Source organism: Oculina patagonica, chromosome 6 (genome assembly GCF_052425735.1).
Source record: "Oculina patagonica isolate OP01 chromosome 6, crgOcupat, whole genome shotgun sequence".
Lineage (NCBI taxonomy): Eukaryota > Metazoa > Cnidaria > Anthozoa > Scleractinia > Oculinidae > Oculina > Oculina patagonica.
The window spans coordinates 9,124,440-9,140,973 of record NC_135763.1 but is presented as its reverse complement, the minus strand read 5'-3'; the positions used below and the strand labels follow the sequence as shown (position 1 = coordinate 9,140,973).

Below are 16,534 nucleotides of genomic sequence, written 5' to 3'. Positions count from 1 at the left end.
TGATTTTACCAAATTTCCGAACAGCCAAAATTTATATTTGTGTCGTAAGAAACCAAAAAATAATGGTCCATTTCATTAACAATTGCTATATAAGAGCATTGAAACTGCATGTAAACAAGCGTCTTTGGCTGCTGATGGCTCGGATCGAATGGATTGCGATTTGAAAAAAATTAAGGCTTAATTTTTTCAAATGGTTTCTTCGTGTCTCCAAGAAAATTGATATTTAAAGCCGTGGTTTGATTTCTCTCAGCAAATGACAGTTACATCTTTCTGAAGATGTTCAAAGACAATGATTTCCATGAGTTAAGTTGGCTTCCGTTAATTTCAGAGCAGTGTAGACCAAAAATCTGCTAAATCCCCGTGACGTAGCCCCTTCAAAACACGAATTCGGAGGTATCAAGAGTCTCTTCTTTGGACGGCAAACCAGGTTGGTTTAATTGCTCTAGAACTCTACTTTCAATGACAAGCTAACCCTCAAAAGCAATTTTATAGACATGGTTGGGTCTTTCAGTAAAGTCTTTAAAACAGTTCTTATCAAGAAATCTAGATAACTTACGAAAGAACCCACACGACGAATGCGTCAGCCATTTTGATGCATGTGTGGGCCTGGGGCGATTTTACATGACATTAACTCTTCAGTGAACGTGGATATATTTCAATAGTTACCGAAAATCGGCGTGTCTTTGTTTAGGCGCCGTCGACATATTCTTAAACTGCCCCGCTTAACTAGTTCCACTGGACGTTTGAGAGGGAGGGGATGAGGAGAGAAAAGACTTAGACGTTTTTTGGGGCGTTTTGAGCAAAAAGCAACATAATGCATTTCTTTTTTTTTCTAATTTTAACAAAATAGAAAACATAGTTTTGTGGAAAAGAGAACAAATAAAAACATTTTCGCAGCTATTTCACTTCCACATGCGATTGCCGACTCATACGTAATTCTTTCGACATTTTTCGCTCGCGCATGGGCCCAAACATGAGTCCGCTTGCAGCAAAATTCCAAGTGGATGTCATGGAAGAGGGGTGGGGGGAGCGGGTGGTTCTGACTTTTGCAGTATATTAGGACCCAGATCGTCGCATTTGGGGCGAGAAACGTCTGACTGTTGAAGTCGGAGAACACCAGTTGTGATGGCGGAATAAAAGTTAGTCGGCGTTTGGTTCAATCCTCCTTTATTACCGACTAGTTCTCGGCACACAACATCCTTTACTTCCATTGGACGTAGAGCGGGACAATTGACAACATGCATGTCGACGGCGCGTAATTTTGACTTATAGTTTAGAATAAACTTACGTTGAAAATAACTTGCTACATTACAATGAAAAAAGGCTCGAAAAATTTATTTGATAGAAAAAAGACTAACTTACACTTCACAAGAACTGTTTGCAGAACCCGCCCACATTATATGAAATTTGGATCAGAATATGTTCCAAGAAGTATTTACGGTCATGAAAAAGGTCTCCGCTCTCACTCCTGTCGGATATTCAGGGCTCAACGGATATTCAGAGCTCAATTACGTTCAATTACGTTCGATTTTGCATAATTTTTCAAACCCAAGTTAAAAGAAAGAAAAGAGACAAATTGTGAAGTATTCGTTTTATAAAATGTTTCATAAAACGGCGCTTTATTTAGTTTGTCATCTCATAGGTAGAGGGTACTGATCCGGCTGACAAGGAAAGGGTGGAAATGAAACCCACAGACAAGAGGGCAGCAGGCATACCGGCCACAACAGAACAACAGATAACAATAAACTATTTCATTAAAAATGAGGATATTGTTGTTGATAAAAAAAACTACTTCGCCTAAGCTACAAAGAAAAAATAACTGGCCAAGCAGGTGACACCCAGTGGACGGGCTATTTTTAACATTAACATAGAAGGAGATTACTAATCCGGTTCAAAGGACCATGTACACGTTTTACCCACAACTTTCACAGAGGACTGTGAACCATAGTGAGTATGTTGTGAACTTATTTTGGAACTGCTAACACTTTCCTCTGTCGTTTAACTGCATGAATGATTACTACAATAGCATGGCGCATTTTTTCTCGCGTTATGTCGTTGGGTAATAATACGCACTTTGCTTCTGATAGTGCCCACCTCTAGCACTTAGGAACATAAATCGATTTTAGTACATTGCGACAAGCTAGCGAAAATAAGTAGATGTAACACTGCATGTGGCGTTTCCGTATATGATGTAAGTAATGTAATGTGTTGTGATTAATAAAAAAAAATTATAAGAATAAAAAAAAGCTAGCGAAAATATGCTGAAAGTAGCATGTGGCAGTGGACTATTGCTTCAAAGGGAAGTAACAAGAATCCCTGACTGGACGGGGTCACAAATAGTCGAAAATTACTTATGCGTTAGATAACCAAACGGCGTTGCATGTTTAATACAGCTAGCTTAGCATTGTGAAGTATCATATTAGGTTACTAATAGGTCCATAGATGTCATTTGCACCCCTTCCCTCCCCACTTACTTCCCCTAGGGATACCTGGGGATAAAAGTGATGGTGAGGACTGAGGGAGGTACAAAGTAACCTTTTCATTACTTTTGTTGGAGTATAAACAGAATACCGTAGAATTCCGGTTATTAGTCCTGGGCTTATACAACTTCGTAAGGGTTTTTGGGTGGGCTTATAAGCGGAGGAGCTTATATCCGGGAGGGCTTATAAGCGGAATGAAAAAACATTCGAAACGAACCTCGGGAGTGTTGATCGAAATACGTTTTTAAGTTAAAAACGCACAAAAAAGCAACATTTAGCCCTGTTCAGTACTGTCATCCGGTAAATGGGGGGGCTTATAATCGGATGTATTTTTTTGTTTCCGGAATTTTACGGTATAAAGGAACGAATATAATAATTTTCCTTATCCTGATTTGGATTTGACATATTGAACTAGAAAGGATGTATTTTTTTCATGTGTTTTGGATCTATGTTTTCAGAGAAAAAATTCAATCCAGACAAAAACAATTGAACACGTCTGTGTTGCGTGGTATCGTAAAAGATAAGATAAGATAAGAAACTTTATTTAAGTGTCAAAACCTTATAGCCTGGAAAATAATACCATACTAATTAGGGGACACTGCTAAAAACTAAAAGCTACACTAATACTAAATATAAATACAATAAAAATATATATAAGTCATATAAAAATGTTATTATAATCTATGATATAGAAAAATGTTTAAATCTTAATTGTAAAAAAAAATATATATATGTCTGAATTTATCAAAATAGGGTCAGAATTTGGCATGGTTTTGTTATGGTTTTTATGTTAATTTTATCTTTGGTTTAAATTTTTTCAAACCAGTTTGATTTTTAATTTTCATTGTCTTACATTCATTATCACAATGTGAAACAAAGGGAAATAGAAATCAAACTGGTTTGAAAAATATTAAGCCAAAGACAAAGTTAAACCACAACAGTTATATTTTGCTTTTCCTGAGTGGAAAGTTCTTTAATCTGCTATTTAGCAGGAGAGGGAAGAAATACGGTTAGGACTAGCTACTAAACTATCCAAGTGACTACTTTGGTTATCTAAGCAGCCATCTTTTGTCAGTCACAGCTAACTACACCATGAAATTCTACACTGATTTGACGAATTTTGGACTCCGCGAGCCATGCTTGAAGGCCGACGACAGTCGGTAAAAATTGAGGGGGGGCTCCGTCACCGGAGCCTGTGCTGGGTAGCTTAGTCAATGACCTAACAGCCCAAGGGAGACCAGGGTCAGTCATTGATTTGTGGGCTTGCTGGGGGGGGGGGGGGGGTGGTCCTAGTCAGGGTTTGGTCACTTTCCAAAAGTGGGATTTTGGGGCTGAAATCGTCTTTGAACTTCCAGGTGGCGGCTGCGTGCAGGGTTGAGAAGCTGCCATGAGGCTTTCACACACAAGCAAGGTTGGTGTGCATGCTAACAAGTGACAGTTTGCTTTTGGTTGATTGATTGACAAGGACGGTGCTTTTGCTGGAAAAAGTGCAGACCAGGCTTTTTGGTCGTGACCCGGTTTTGATAAATTCAGACATATATATAATAATAATAATGACTTGACTTGAGAGGCACTATGTGCAGCATAGGATGCATCCCTTACAGCCGTTGTCCATTAAGCGAGTTATATCCCTTTTGCGAATACGGTTTGTAAAAGCCTGCAGTGTCTTGGCTGATCTGTCAGCCGTAGAAAGTTTGCCCCATAGTTTGGGTCCTACATAACGCAAAGAGTGCTTTCCATAAGTAACAGTGTTGTATCTAAGAGTAGAAAAATCTGATTGTCTCAGGTTATACGTCGAATTATGCTCGTTAAAAATGTTACAGATGCTATTAGGACATAATCTATGTTTAACTTTATACATGAGAATACATATGTCCTGTAAACGCCTGTTCGCTAGCGTTGGCAACTTGGCTCTCTCCAGTAGCTCAGTATAACTAGCATGCTTGTTCTTGTATAACACTTGTATTGTATTGTATATTGTATCGTATATTTACAGTGTATTCACTCCCTGTCAGGCTATATTTTGGTTAGATGTTTATTATACAAAACGAATCCTTAACAAAGAAATAAAAGCTTATTCTGGCCCTATCCCCCCGGGAGAACTAAGAGAAAAGATTATTAGTCGGAAATCCTAAAATCCTCTTATGGATGTGGTCGATTACCAAAACAAATTTAAAAAATATTAAAACTAAAATTAGCACCACTTGCTGGATTGTATTACTCGAAAATAACACTTTTTTTATCTGTTCTGGTTCTTCAGTGGTCGCGTGACGTGAACAAATTATCTGATAGCAATTTATTAGCCTACTCCCACATGCATTTCTCAGAAAATTATGTAAAGTGTTAATTGAATTATAGCGTTATCCTTGTTTGCTTTTCACCACAAGATCAAGATGATTGATTTGTTCCATTAAAATGTCCAAAACTGGAGCGGATGGTAAAAGCAAGCAGACGAACTTTGTTCACATAACTAAATTATAATTCTTTTAGCTTGACGAATATTTGTAACGATCATGTTAGGGGTGTTTCTACATATTTACATTTAATGTCACTGAAGGATTAAATTTGATGTCCTTTGACTCCAAGGGAATTTTCATTCTGAGTAATTTCTTGAACAAACACTAGGCGATTGGCTGTAATTTTTCAAAAAAGGCAGCGAGAAGCGAGTCATAAATTTCGGAGGGTAAGTGTAAAAGTATATTAGGTGCACAAGTCTTTTTGGAATGGTTAAAATTTAATATCGTCAGATTAAAAAACCCTCAAAATAGTAGAACTGTTGGTTAGAAAAATGCCACTGAAGAGTTCAACGGATAATTAATTAAGACTGGGATTAATGAGTTGCATACTACGTCCCCGCCTTAACATCCAAATTGTGACAACTGAGAAATACCTGAGTGACAAATTGCCTTTATCTCATCATTTTAAGGAGGCTCGATGTAGTTTTTTTAGCCGAAGGGTGGTTGTTTTGAAAGTTAAAATTATCTAGGAAGCCAATCTTCGATTTTTGCCAAAATACACCATAATGATCAAATATGACCAAATTTTAATTTTTTACCCGTCACTTTGTCCCAAAGGTTACCATAGCAACCATTGACGTTTTCTTTTGTTCTCAAACAAGCTTGATTTTCTCGAAATCTAGATTGACTCTTGGTATTCTTTTTTTTATATGTTCAAGTATAGTAGATTGACTACCTGTACACAAAATTTTAGGAAAATCTGTAAGAGCGTTTTAGAGTAAATCAAGAATGAAGTTTTTGGTATTTTCTTATAGTTTCCTACAATCGGCAGTCGATATATTTTAACAAATTAAAGCAAAATGTCTTTCACTTTTAGTTAATGGTCTTTGATGGTGTAAGTATTTATATTTCAGTGAGAGTAACTTGTGTTAAAATAATACGAAACAATTTTAAAGCGACCATTTTATAGTAAAACGGTGTTTTACTGAAAATTTCGTTCTTGATTTGCTTGAAAACGCTCTTACAGATTTTTCTAAAATTTCGTCAACAGTTAGTCAATCTAAAGTAAATGGTTTGAACCCAGGAGTATCAGTAGTTTGTATAGTGTGATCGTCCGGGTGAGAGTAGTTCTGAGAAGAACTGTTGTTGGTGACTGACGTTTCGACAACCTGAGCGGAAGTCATCTTCAGATTCAAGTGAAAAGTTGTTGTCAGTCGATGATGTTATAAGTCTGGTCCGTTGAAGCTGATTGGTCAGTTAAGCCGTGATGTTATTGGCTGTAAGACTCGTGTAAAGTTTGTCATCAGTAATTGGTCAGTTTCGATCCGTCTATTGTTAGTCTAATTAAGTCGTTCTGTTCCGTCTATTGTTAGTCAAATTAAGTCGTTCTGTTGGCGGTTCGTTTGTCGCTTCTCTTTACGTCGTGAATAAGTCGTTTGTAAGGTGCCGGTAGTTGTTGACATCTGTTGATAGGCGTCTGTTCTAAGTTTGTGTACCAGCTTTCCAGAGTCAGTCGTTGAAAATAGTTAGTACTGTAGGTTAAGCATTCAGCAGAGTCCCAGTCGATTTTGTGTTTAGTAAGTCGGTGGTGTTCAGAAATGTGATTGTTGACATCACCAGTTAGTCAATCTACTAAACTTTAACATATCAAAAAACAAGAAGCTTGAGAAGCTTAAAATCGGGCGCTTAATAATAAGCTATCTGTTTTGACTTGAAAGGCAGGGTACAGTACAGTAAAAATCACTGGAAAAACAGTCACTTAAACCTATTCAGGCCGGGGGGAGGGGGCCTTTGAGGCCCGCGCTGACTATGGACGCTTATAACTTTTTCAAGATTCAACCAAACGCTGCCAAACTTTGCGCGTTTATCTAAAATTTATCTCGCAATAATTTGGTAGGATTAGTTATTGTGCCAGTAACTTGAAATCACCATGGCAACGTCATTTTGACAGGCTTGTTTTCCCAAATTTGAATTTTTCGTGTTTCTATTTAATAATGAAAATCTGGAATGTTTTCAAAATTGCATTATTACTTAATGACATAATGGTCTCAATTTATAAAAATATCTTTCGCACAATACAAATAAACGATTGAACTAGACGTCTAGAAAATATAAATTTGTAACACTTAGCAAAGTGCAGCCTTTTCGCAATACTTAATAAAGGCGGAGTTTTTACCTGAAGACCAATTTTTCCAACGCTTTAGGTGGCTGACGCATTTCAGTATTTTCCAGCCCTTACACTTTAATGGAACAGTATACAACTCCTAATCAGGTAACTACTATTGTCAAGAAAATGATCACAACTTATTGACCAATGATTAGGTATTTGTTTCATACCATTACTGTAATAGCAACTGGTGAAGAATAGTAGTACTGACCCAAAGTATAAGGGCTGGAAAACACTGAAAACCATTTCAGCCGCGTTTCAAGGAATCCAAAAAAGCTTTATCCCATATATATTTGCTTTGCAGTATTTTGTTAATTTTTGGACGATTTTGGGGGATGTCTGGGAGGCCATAGTTTTTCTCAAAGGATTAGTAAAATTTAGACAAATAAGAAATATTGGAGATTTAATGTGATTTTAAAATTTGAATTTGAAGTTAAAAATTGGTGGACGGACACCAAACAGTCTCCTGACAACCCGGAGTGCTCTTGCGAGGGGTCAACTGTTTGGAGGTGTTTCCATTCTTTTCTTCAATCCCTTCTTTAAATCTCTTAAAGTTCCATTCAAATTCAGGTAGAACCCCACCTTAAGTTTTGTTCTTGTGAGAAAACAACAGAAGTCAGAGGTTGCGTGATATAACCAAGCATGGATTTTAATTCTCCCTCCCTTTCCATCTCCTTAGCATTTCACCCCCACTTGTCCCTCCCTTTCTACTCTCATTCAATTTAATGTTTGTTTACATTTCCTAACCAATTCAGTATCGTACTAATCTGTACCAAGCAATCAGATAATAACAGAAATTTGCCTTAATTTTGATCTCCCATACCAAGACCTTAGAGTATAAACCGCTAATAAAACAAAACACACTTGATAATAATTCTCTGAGGTTAAACACCTTGCAGTATTAACGTACTAACGAACTTGATAACAAACCCCATGTCGTACTAAGGATTTTACTGATCAACATAGAAAATAAGTTCACAATGGTTTGTTCCCAAAACGTTTTTTACTGTACAGAGGGTCTGTATATTGACCTGTAACTTGTATACCGTATTGAAAAATTCAGAACGAACCGACTTCTGCCCGCTACCATGATATCATGTTGAAAAATTAGCTCGTTCGAAACAGCCGTTTACTGGCAGTCTTTGAAAATCCTGAATTTCGTCAAAATGAGCCAAAATAAAGTTTTAAAATTTCCTTTATCAATATGGTTCTTATCTTTTTATTCAATTCTATGAACTGCTTTTATGCAGTACTGCAGTCCACAAAGATTTCAATTTCCTCAAAGTTTCGGGACAAATGGATACAAAATATTTCGTGCAGAATGTAATTTGATTAAGCGAATGTTTTCACGTCTATAAATACTTTAAGCAGTGAACGAAAAACCGTTTTGTTTTCATCGATGAGAACAACTCTAAATAGTTAATGCATAAAAAATAACAATCAGATCAGAATACAATAATTATTAATGTAAGGTCTCGCTATTATGTCTCGGCAGAGATACTTCTTTTTTGCAAGTTCAAATGTATGCAAATTTCGTGTGAAATGTAATTCGATTCCATTGTCTTGTTTACAAACTCTTTCTTAAGAAAGTTGTATTTTCGTGAATAAAACCCATTGGCCTGTTTTGTTTTCCTGATCATGTTTGTCTGTGATTTTTACAAAACATGTGGTCTTTTTTTTCGGAACTTTAAGTTGTACAAAAATTCCTATTTTGAACACAGATGTCACTTCCGGAATTTCTCATCTAAAATTCAATTGGTATTTAATTATAATTTTCATTCGATAGCTTTACTGATCTCGTAAAAAATTCCATTCAAGTTCACACCAATACTGTACATTGCCAATGTTTTGCTGTCGTCTTGAGAAGTGTCTTACTAACGTCACTAGTCAAATCTAAAATATATCCAAACCATCTTGTGCAAACATTCTACTCTTTGTGACAGGCGACTTTGACGCCCAACTGTGCGGAAATGAAAATCGACATACCCTTCTTGCTAAATATATAAAAAATAGTTTTAAAGTGGAGTCCGCCTCAAAAAAATGTACCGCCAGATCACACTGCTATATGTAGAAACCAGCAAAGCGTCTAGTTTCAAAGTTTCCCACAAAAACATTGCGTGACATGAATGACGTTACCCCTTTTATTTACAAAAATAGCTTCAACTTGTCAAAGCAACTACAGTTTCACAATGGTGATTATTAGTACTTTACCACTTAAACTTTTTTCTCTGTCCTCCCGCCGAAGCAAAGAAGAGAAACAGATTGCAGATTAGCCCAAAAGTCGACCCAGTGTTCCTACAACGATTTACTGTCAAAACTGAAATGAAACCGATTGGCCCAGGCTATCCCCGTCATTTTTAGCCGACAGGAGACTATCGTCTAGGACGACCAAAGGGTAAACTATGAATTGGCCACGCCCGATTAATAAGTCCTTGACGGTTCTTGTCGTTTTTCGGTGCCTATTCATCTTCGGCATCTTTCTCATCCACCTCTCGTTCTGTCCTGTGTCTGTCATCACACGAAAGAAAAGCTGATTCTCAAAAAATCTGCCACAAAAGGAAATTGACAAAAACAATATGAAAACCATATATCGAAAGTTTCTTATTCTAAAATTTTATCATACGTCTTAATTCAGAGCTACAAAGAAGTTCCTCCTTTTGAGTTATTGATACTGTTCTTACAGTACCTCTTTCCACTAGCGAAATTTTACAAAATTCCTTCGCGGCGAAAAGGTAGCGCGAATCCAGAACAGACTCCAATCGAGAGTGGGTTAATTCTAGATTACTATTAATTAACTATTACAACATTCATTTTTAAAATAGTTTCCCAAGCCGACTAAGCTAACTAAACGTCGAGTGTATCTTTCAGTAAACAAAACATGCCGTTATGACGCCGGAAATCCAGCTCACGCATACTATACCCCGTGACTCACGCAAACCTCCGACTTACGTGCTACTACAGTCATTCCTTTCTAAACATTTTTTTTGACCACCACCGTACCTTTTTACCCAAAAAACTCATGAAACCGCCCGGTTTTAACCTGTTTTAACCTTTCAAAAATTAGAGCGTTCGAAACTAAATAAGATCCGTAATCACAAAAAACAGGGTCTGGAAGGGGGGGTCCTGATCCCGCATTCCTGCTCCATTTTTACGAAATTCCCGAATCCCGCACTTTTTTAATCGCTATCCCGAATCCCGTTTTTTCTTTCTCCAAAAAGACATTAAAAAATACTTATTTCTCCAAAAGCTAATAAATGTAAGGTGTAGATTTGCCCGTTCGATTGAAATAGCTTTTCATACCTCAATATGACGAAAGAGGACGATATGACAGCGTGTAAGACCGGCGTGATGGGTCGTCCTGTAACAACCTCGTCCGCTGGGACCCCACTGGGCGCTGTTCCCTTCAGAGCGGGAGGAAAAGCGCCCTGGGGAAGAGGTTGGTCCTGTTAGCGTGTGCACTGTCCTTGATAGAAAGTTTACAGGAACAGCCTCAACCGTGTCTTATCTATAGTTTGGTTTGAAGCGAGACACCACTTAGCGCTCGCCTGGTACGGTTGATTCACTTTCGCTGCTAGAACGTCTATTTGGGTCGTGACAATTTTCCGAATTCCCGACAGACTGGCAAAAAATCCCGTACCCCGTGTCCAAACTTTGGTGAAACCCACTTCCCGGAGAGCAGTCAAATCCCGAATCCCGTCAAAATATTTTGCGTTTTCCCGAATCCCGCACCGTATTTTGATCAAATCCCGGATCCCGAAAAGACCCTTCCAGACCCTGAAAAAACATACAGGCGTTTACCAGCACTCTTTAAAACTCCTGAAACCCTTCAAAATCAGGCAAAATAAATCTTTGAAATAACCTTTATCAATGTTTCTTATTTTTTATTCAGTTCTATAAAATGCCTTTCATACACTACTGTCAAACAAAAATTTCAATTTCCTCAAAGTTTCAAGACAAAAGGATAACAAATATTTCGTGCACAATGTAATTTGATTAAGCCAATATTATCACGTCTAAAAATACTTCAAGCAATTCAGTGAAAACCCGTTTTTTTTCGTATCAACGAAAACCACTTTCGAATAATCAATACATGAAAATAACAATAAGATCAAAAGGAAGAAAGGAACCTTTCTAATTATTTGAAGACTTTCAAAGCCGTGATATTATGCATCCAATCCGCGATAAAATTTAATTACAACAAAATCCAAGTTCTCATTTTGAAGTCCATTTTTTTCAGTTGATACCTATATCCAACTTGTGAAAAATTCCATTCAAGTTCCTATTAATACTGTACATTCCCAATGTTTTGCTCAGGTCTTCAGAAGCGTCTTACTAACCAAATCTAAAATAATTCCAAAACATGCTGTACAAACATTCTACTCTTTGTGACAAACGACTTGACGACCAATTGTTCAGAAATGAAAATCGACACAGTTCTTGCTAAATAAAAAAAAAACGTTTTACGGCGGAGTCAGGCTCAAAAAATATACCGCAAGATCACACCCCCATTCATAGTCAGAAACCAGCAAACCATCTAGTTTGCTATAAAAAACACTGCGTGACATCAATGACGTTACCTTTTTCATTTACAAAAATAACTTTAACTTGTCAAAGTAAGTGCAATTTCACAATGGTGAATATCAGTACAGTATGGGGCCCAGTTCTCGGCCGGGTCCAGTTCTCGGCCACTTTGTGTTTAACGCGTTTTTTCACACTCCAGTTGAATTAAAAGAAAAAGGTATTTCCTTCAAACGATAGACTGATTCATGTGCTTTAAGTATCTTGAGTTTGATCGTTCAATTCGATGTAGAAAGCTCACACGTCGAGTTTACGCGGAGGTAGGTGAATTTGCATTCCCGAAAAATTTGTTTGTTTACGGCTCCTTAAAATTCATGGATGTAGTTAAATTCGTATTTTATCCAAAAGCCCCCACCATACGAGCTAATTTTTGGCATGTGAAACGTAGAATAATTCAGCTTTCTGCTTTAGTTAACTTTTCGTTGAACCGTTGTATTTTTTGGTCTTAATTTACTTCGAAATTTTTTCTTGCGACGTTTGCGTATTTGCCAGTTCTCGGCCACCCTGCTCGCTATCACAGCTTTGCGCTTGGTTTTTAATATAATTTCATCTGCTGCTGCCAGAATGAAAGAAATAAATGTTTTAAAAATAAAGTTCAATCTTATCTCTAAGTTTTGAGCTGACTCTTGTCTTGTCTATTATTTCTACAACACCTAAATCTTTCAAGACCTTTTCACTGCAAAATAAACCATCTAAATGCACGGGTCACACAATGCGGTTTTGCCAGAACCTGCACATAGGCAACTAGGCGCGTTAAAATCCTTCTTCTCTAAAGTAAAACAAAGCCTCATAAAAATAATTTGGGATCGATATAACATAAATAGGTTTACAGAGTGATTTTATGACTGTGAAAATTAATTGAGCATTTTTTTTTTACAGATAATTACGCACAAGCTTTTTAGTGGCCGAGAACTGGGCCAAGGTGGCCAAGAACTGGGCCCACAAATGGAGCTTTTATTTTTGTGACTACTGCGCATGCGCCAGTAGTCACTATTGCTGTCATGTCCGTCCCCATCCTCTTCCCCAGGGCCACGCGTATTTTTTTAAATTACATGACGTAGTGGCCCTGGTAACGGTAAAAAATATGATTTTTTTGATTGGCTGATAAAAACTGCATGCGTAATTAGGTAAAAAAAATGAAACGCTTCTACGCAATTTTCGTTATACTTCCGGTCATCGAAACAATTGAAGATGTAGCGGGCAAGTTTGAAAATGTTACCGGAAAAAGACCGAATAACACTGGGAGTTTGTTAGAATAACGTATTCACGAAGCAGACCTTTGTTTATGAACAAATGACAAGTACATCTTTTGTAACGTGTAACTCGGTTGTACTTTTTATTGCATTAAAAATATTGCAAACATTTGCACTATCAACTTAGCTTATACAAGATATACAGACTAAATGGAGTTCATGAATACATGAAGACTTTGAAATTCAATGTGATATTTCTTACCGCCGCTCAATAGAATGATACCTCATCGCTCATCCGCTTTTTTAGCTCTGAATTTTCTACAATACCTCCGCATGACCATAAATAAATTTCACAGTATCAAATGATCAACCGTCGGAATGCTGGCTATCAGCTGATGATATCATCGACTCCGTGTTTAAACACTATGACTCCAATATTCCTCTGGATTCTAACTTTTCTATCTGTCGTCTTCCTGTTCCATTCCTTGTTTCTTGATGTCCTCCGACAATTGTAGCAAGGATTGCTGTACAGCTCTTTCGAACGCCAAACTCAAATGTCGTATCTTCTTTCAAATTCGCTTTCTTCTCGTCTCAGTCAGCCCCAGCCTTCCCCTTTCTTTTACTGAGCAGGCGCAGACAAACATTTATGCAGTGGGCATGCGCTACCGGATGTCGTGGATTTTACGACATCCGGTAGTCAGTGTTACCAGAGCCCTTCGTTTCGCCGACCACGTGACCAAAAGAAACGGAAGGCTCTGGGAACGAGAATGGTCCGTCCCGAAAGTAAGTAAGTATCAATAGAGTATACTTCGGAGCCAATCAGCACAAAGAAATACAGATATGTGAGTCTCTTCGGTAACACTTCGTAACAACGATGGCCTACCGATGGTCTACGATGACAAACTAACATCTTTGTAGTGTTCGATTGCGAGGTCTGTGTTTTATATTTTACAACATTCACCTCTCACAGCTTTCGTATTTTGTTTCTAACCGAACAGATGAAAAGTTTCGTGAGAATTTTTCAGCTTTTAGGTCGGTATAGAAAGTATACGACAAATTTCTCGGCTTCGCTTCGCTCTCAGCTTTGGAACGGATTGTTCGATCGCGAGTTAAGTGTTTTATATTTTACAACATCACACAGCGTTCTCATTTGCTTCCAACCGATCAGATAAAAGGTTTGGTGAGTACATTTATGCCTTTAGCTCGACCAGTTATTAGTGTGCGACGAATATGTATTGTATTTTAACCTGATTTGACCACGCGTGATAAACAACACGTGCGCTTGCCGATACTCCAACTCCATAATTGTAAAGTACATTAGCCTCGTGTGAAGAAATTGAACACCTCTTTAGGAGAATTTAGCCACTGCGGATGAATATTTCGCGCTTAAGTTTTAGGGGAATACATGATCCCCTCTCCCACTATGGTAATAATATAATATTGTGTCCGTTTACGTAGCAAACAAATCTGAATAAGTGCCTGCTATTGACCTCTACTGTCGAATTAAATCTTCTAGTGATCGAGAAACTATCGATGTGAAAGCTGTGGTGAATCATTACAAAAATTCTTTTTTAAAAAATAATTACTCCAGAACTGTGATTTGTTAGATGTATTAAAACATAATGATCGTAAACCGTGGTAGTTCGATCAAATAAGCGATAAACTACAGTGTTCATCATTCAAGCCCTCGCAGCCTAAAGTTCAAGTCACGCAATCGCTTTAATACAAGTACTTTTACATATATACAACTCCACAGTACGCTTTTATTTGAGATTTTAGTCTTTATATCCGCTTTTTAATTGTAATTCTAATTGTAATATTTTACTAATATTGCAATCTTTATTTACTATATTCAGCAATAATTATTTCTTTATTGCAAATCATTTAAGTTAAGTATTTACAGGTAATTAAACAACTTCCAGGCATAGAAGATGAATGAAAGTTTCCCGTTACAAACACAGTTTTTCTCCTGTGTATACAATGAAAAAAGTCCTTTGATTGCCAATTACAAGGAAATGAACAAACAAATAACCTGCAGAGCAGTGTGCCTCTCACCAAGAAAGTGTGAAGTTTTGACCGATTACAGTAAAAAGAAGAACCCACTTGTATATAAGTTAAAAAGTTCAACGCGGACACCTTTTCGAACACCAATAATATCTTGATGGGTACAGTTGTAGATACTATGATATGTAGCTGAACACTATCCACTTGACTTCTCAAGATCAGAAAATGAGAAATTCAAACCTATTGTGCTTCTATTAAAGGCAAACCAAAAGCAAATATGAATTGTTCTGCAATGCTTTGAATAATTATGTTCTGTTCTTGTTATATAGATATACAAAATAACGATGTAGCAACTTCTGTTAAATAGATCTCACTAAGTTGTTGTATCATTCTTGTTTGATATTAAAGTTTATTAAATTAATTGAAACTGTTTTTGATTATCCAATAATTTTTGGGTTGTATTTTGGAGCCGATTTCTGGTTACTTTTGTGGGAGGCGCAGTGGCCTAATGGTTAGTGTGCTGAACTACTGATCAATTGCAAGCAGTCGGGGTTCGAGCTCTGGTGCGGCGTTTTGTTCTTGGGCAGGAAACGTAACTCTCATGGTGTCTCACTTCACCCAGGTGTTTAATGAAATGGGAACTGGCAAATTGACTGCTAGGGGGTAACCCTGCAATAGACTTGCATTCCATCCAGGGGGAATAGAAACACTTCTAGTTAAATGCTAAGGAAACCGGGATAAGCTTCAGCCTGATGGGCTACTTAGCTCATATGCAGTCTCTTCCTATTATCTTCTTGATTAGCACTGATTTATACACCATATAACACTCTGACCGACAGTTTTACAATAAATATAGCCGCATATATATGCCAATTCTACTTTCGTAATTTTCATCGTCTTAGCAGTAGTCACACGCGCCTGTAGGCGCCTATTTTTATTATTGCTCGGGCAAATTAATTTTTGACCGGTCGATAGCTTTACACCAAAAAGCTGAATAATGTAGCTAGCTCTGGGAGAAATTTCAAGTTCCTGCGGTTCTTCTGAGGTAAGAAATACAAGTTAACGTCAAAAGTGGCCGAGAACTGGCCCCCATACTGTACTTTGCCCCGTAAGCTTTTTTCGCTGTCCTTCCGCCGAAGCAAAAAAACACAACCTGATTACACATTAACCCAAAAGTCGACCAAGTGTGCCTGCAACGATTTCCTGTCAAAACTAAAATGAAAACCATTGCGGTATGCGTCACCCGTAGCGGTTTTGTAGCAACCCCAAGCTATCCCCGTCTTTTTGGCCGACAGGAGACTATGCTCTAGGACGACCAAAGGGTAAACTATAAATCGGCCACGCCCGATTAATAAAGACAAAGAGTCGATCTAGATTTCGAGAAAATCAAGCTTGTTTGAGAACAAAAGAAAACGTCAATCGTTGCTATGGTAACCTTTGTGACTAAGTGACGGGTAAAAAAATTAAAATTTGGTCATATTTGATCATTATATATGGTGTATTTTGGCAAAAATCGAACATTGGCTTCCTAGATAATTTTAATTTTCAAAACAACCACCCTTCGGCTAAAAAAACTACATCGAGCCTCCTTAACTCTGAAAAATGGCATGTGGCTGAAATATTGCTTCCACTGCACTATCCGCATTTACAGCTGTG

At 37.5% G+C, this 16,534-nt stretch overlaps 1 protein-coding gene across 2 annotated transcripts in view; it reads right to left on the bottom strand.

Moving 5' to 3' along the window:
* The window catches only part of LOC144659001 (cAMP and cAMP-inhibited cGMP 3',5'-cyclic phosphodiesterase 10A-like), a 54,273-nt gene that overhangs the window by 19,247 nt on the left and 18,492 nt on the right, over positions 1-16,534 (bottom strand). The gene's annotated exons all lie outside the window — the stretch shown is intronic.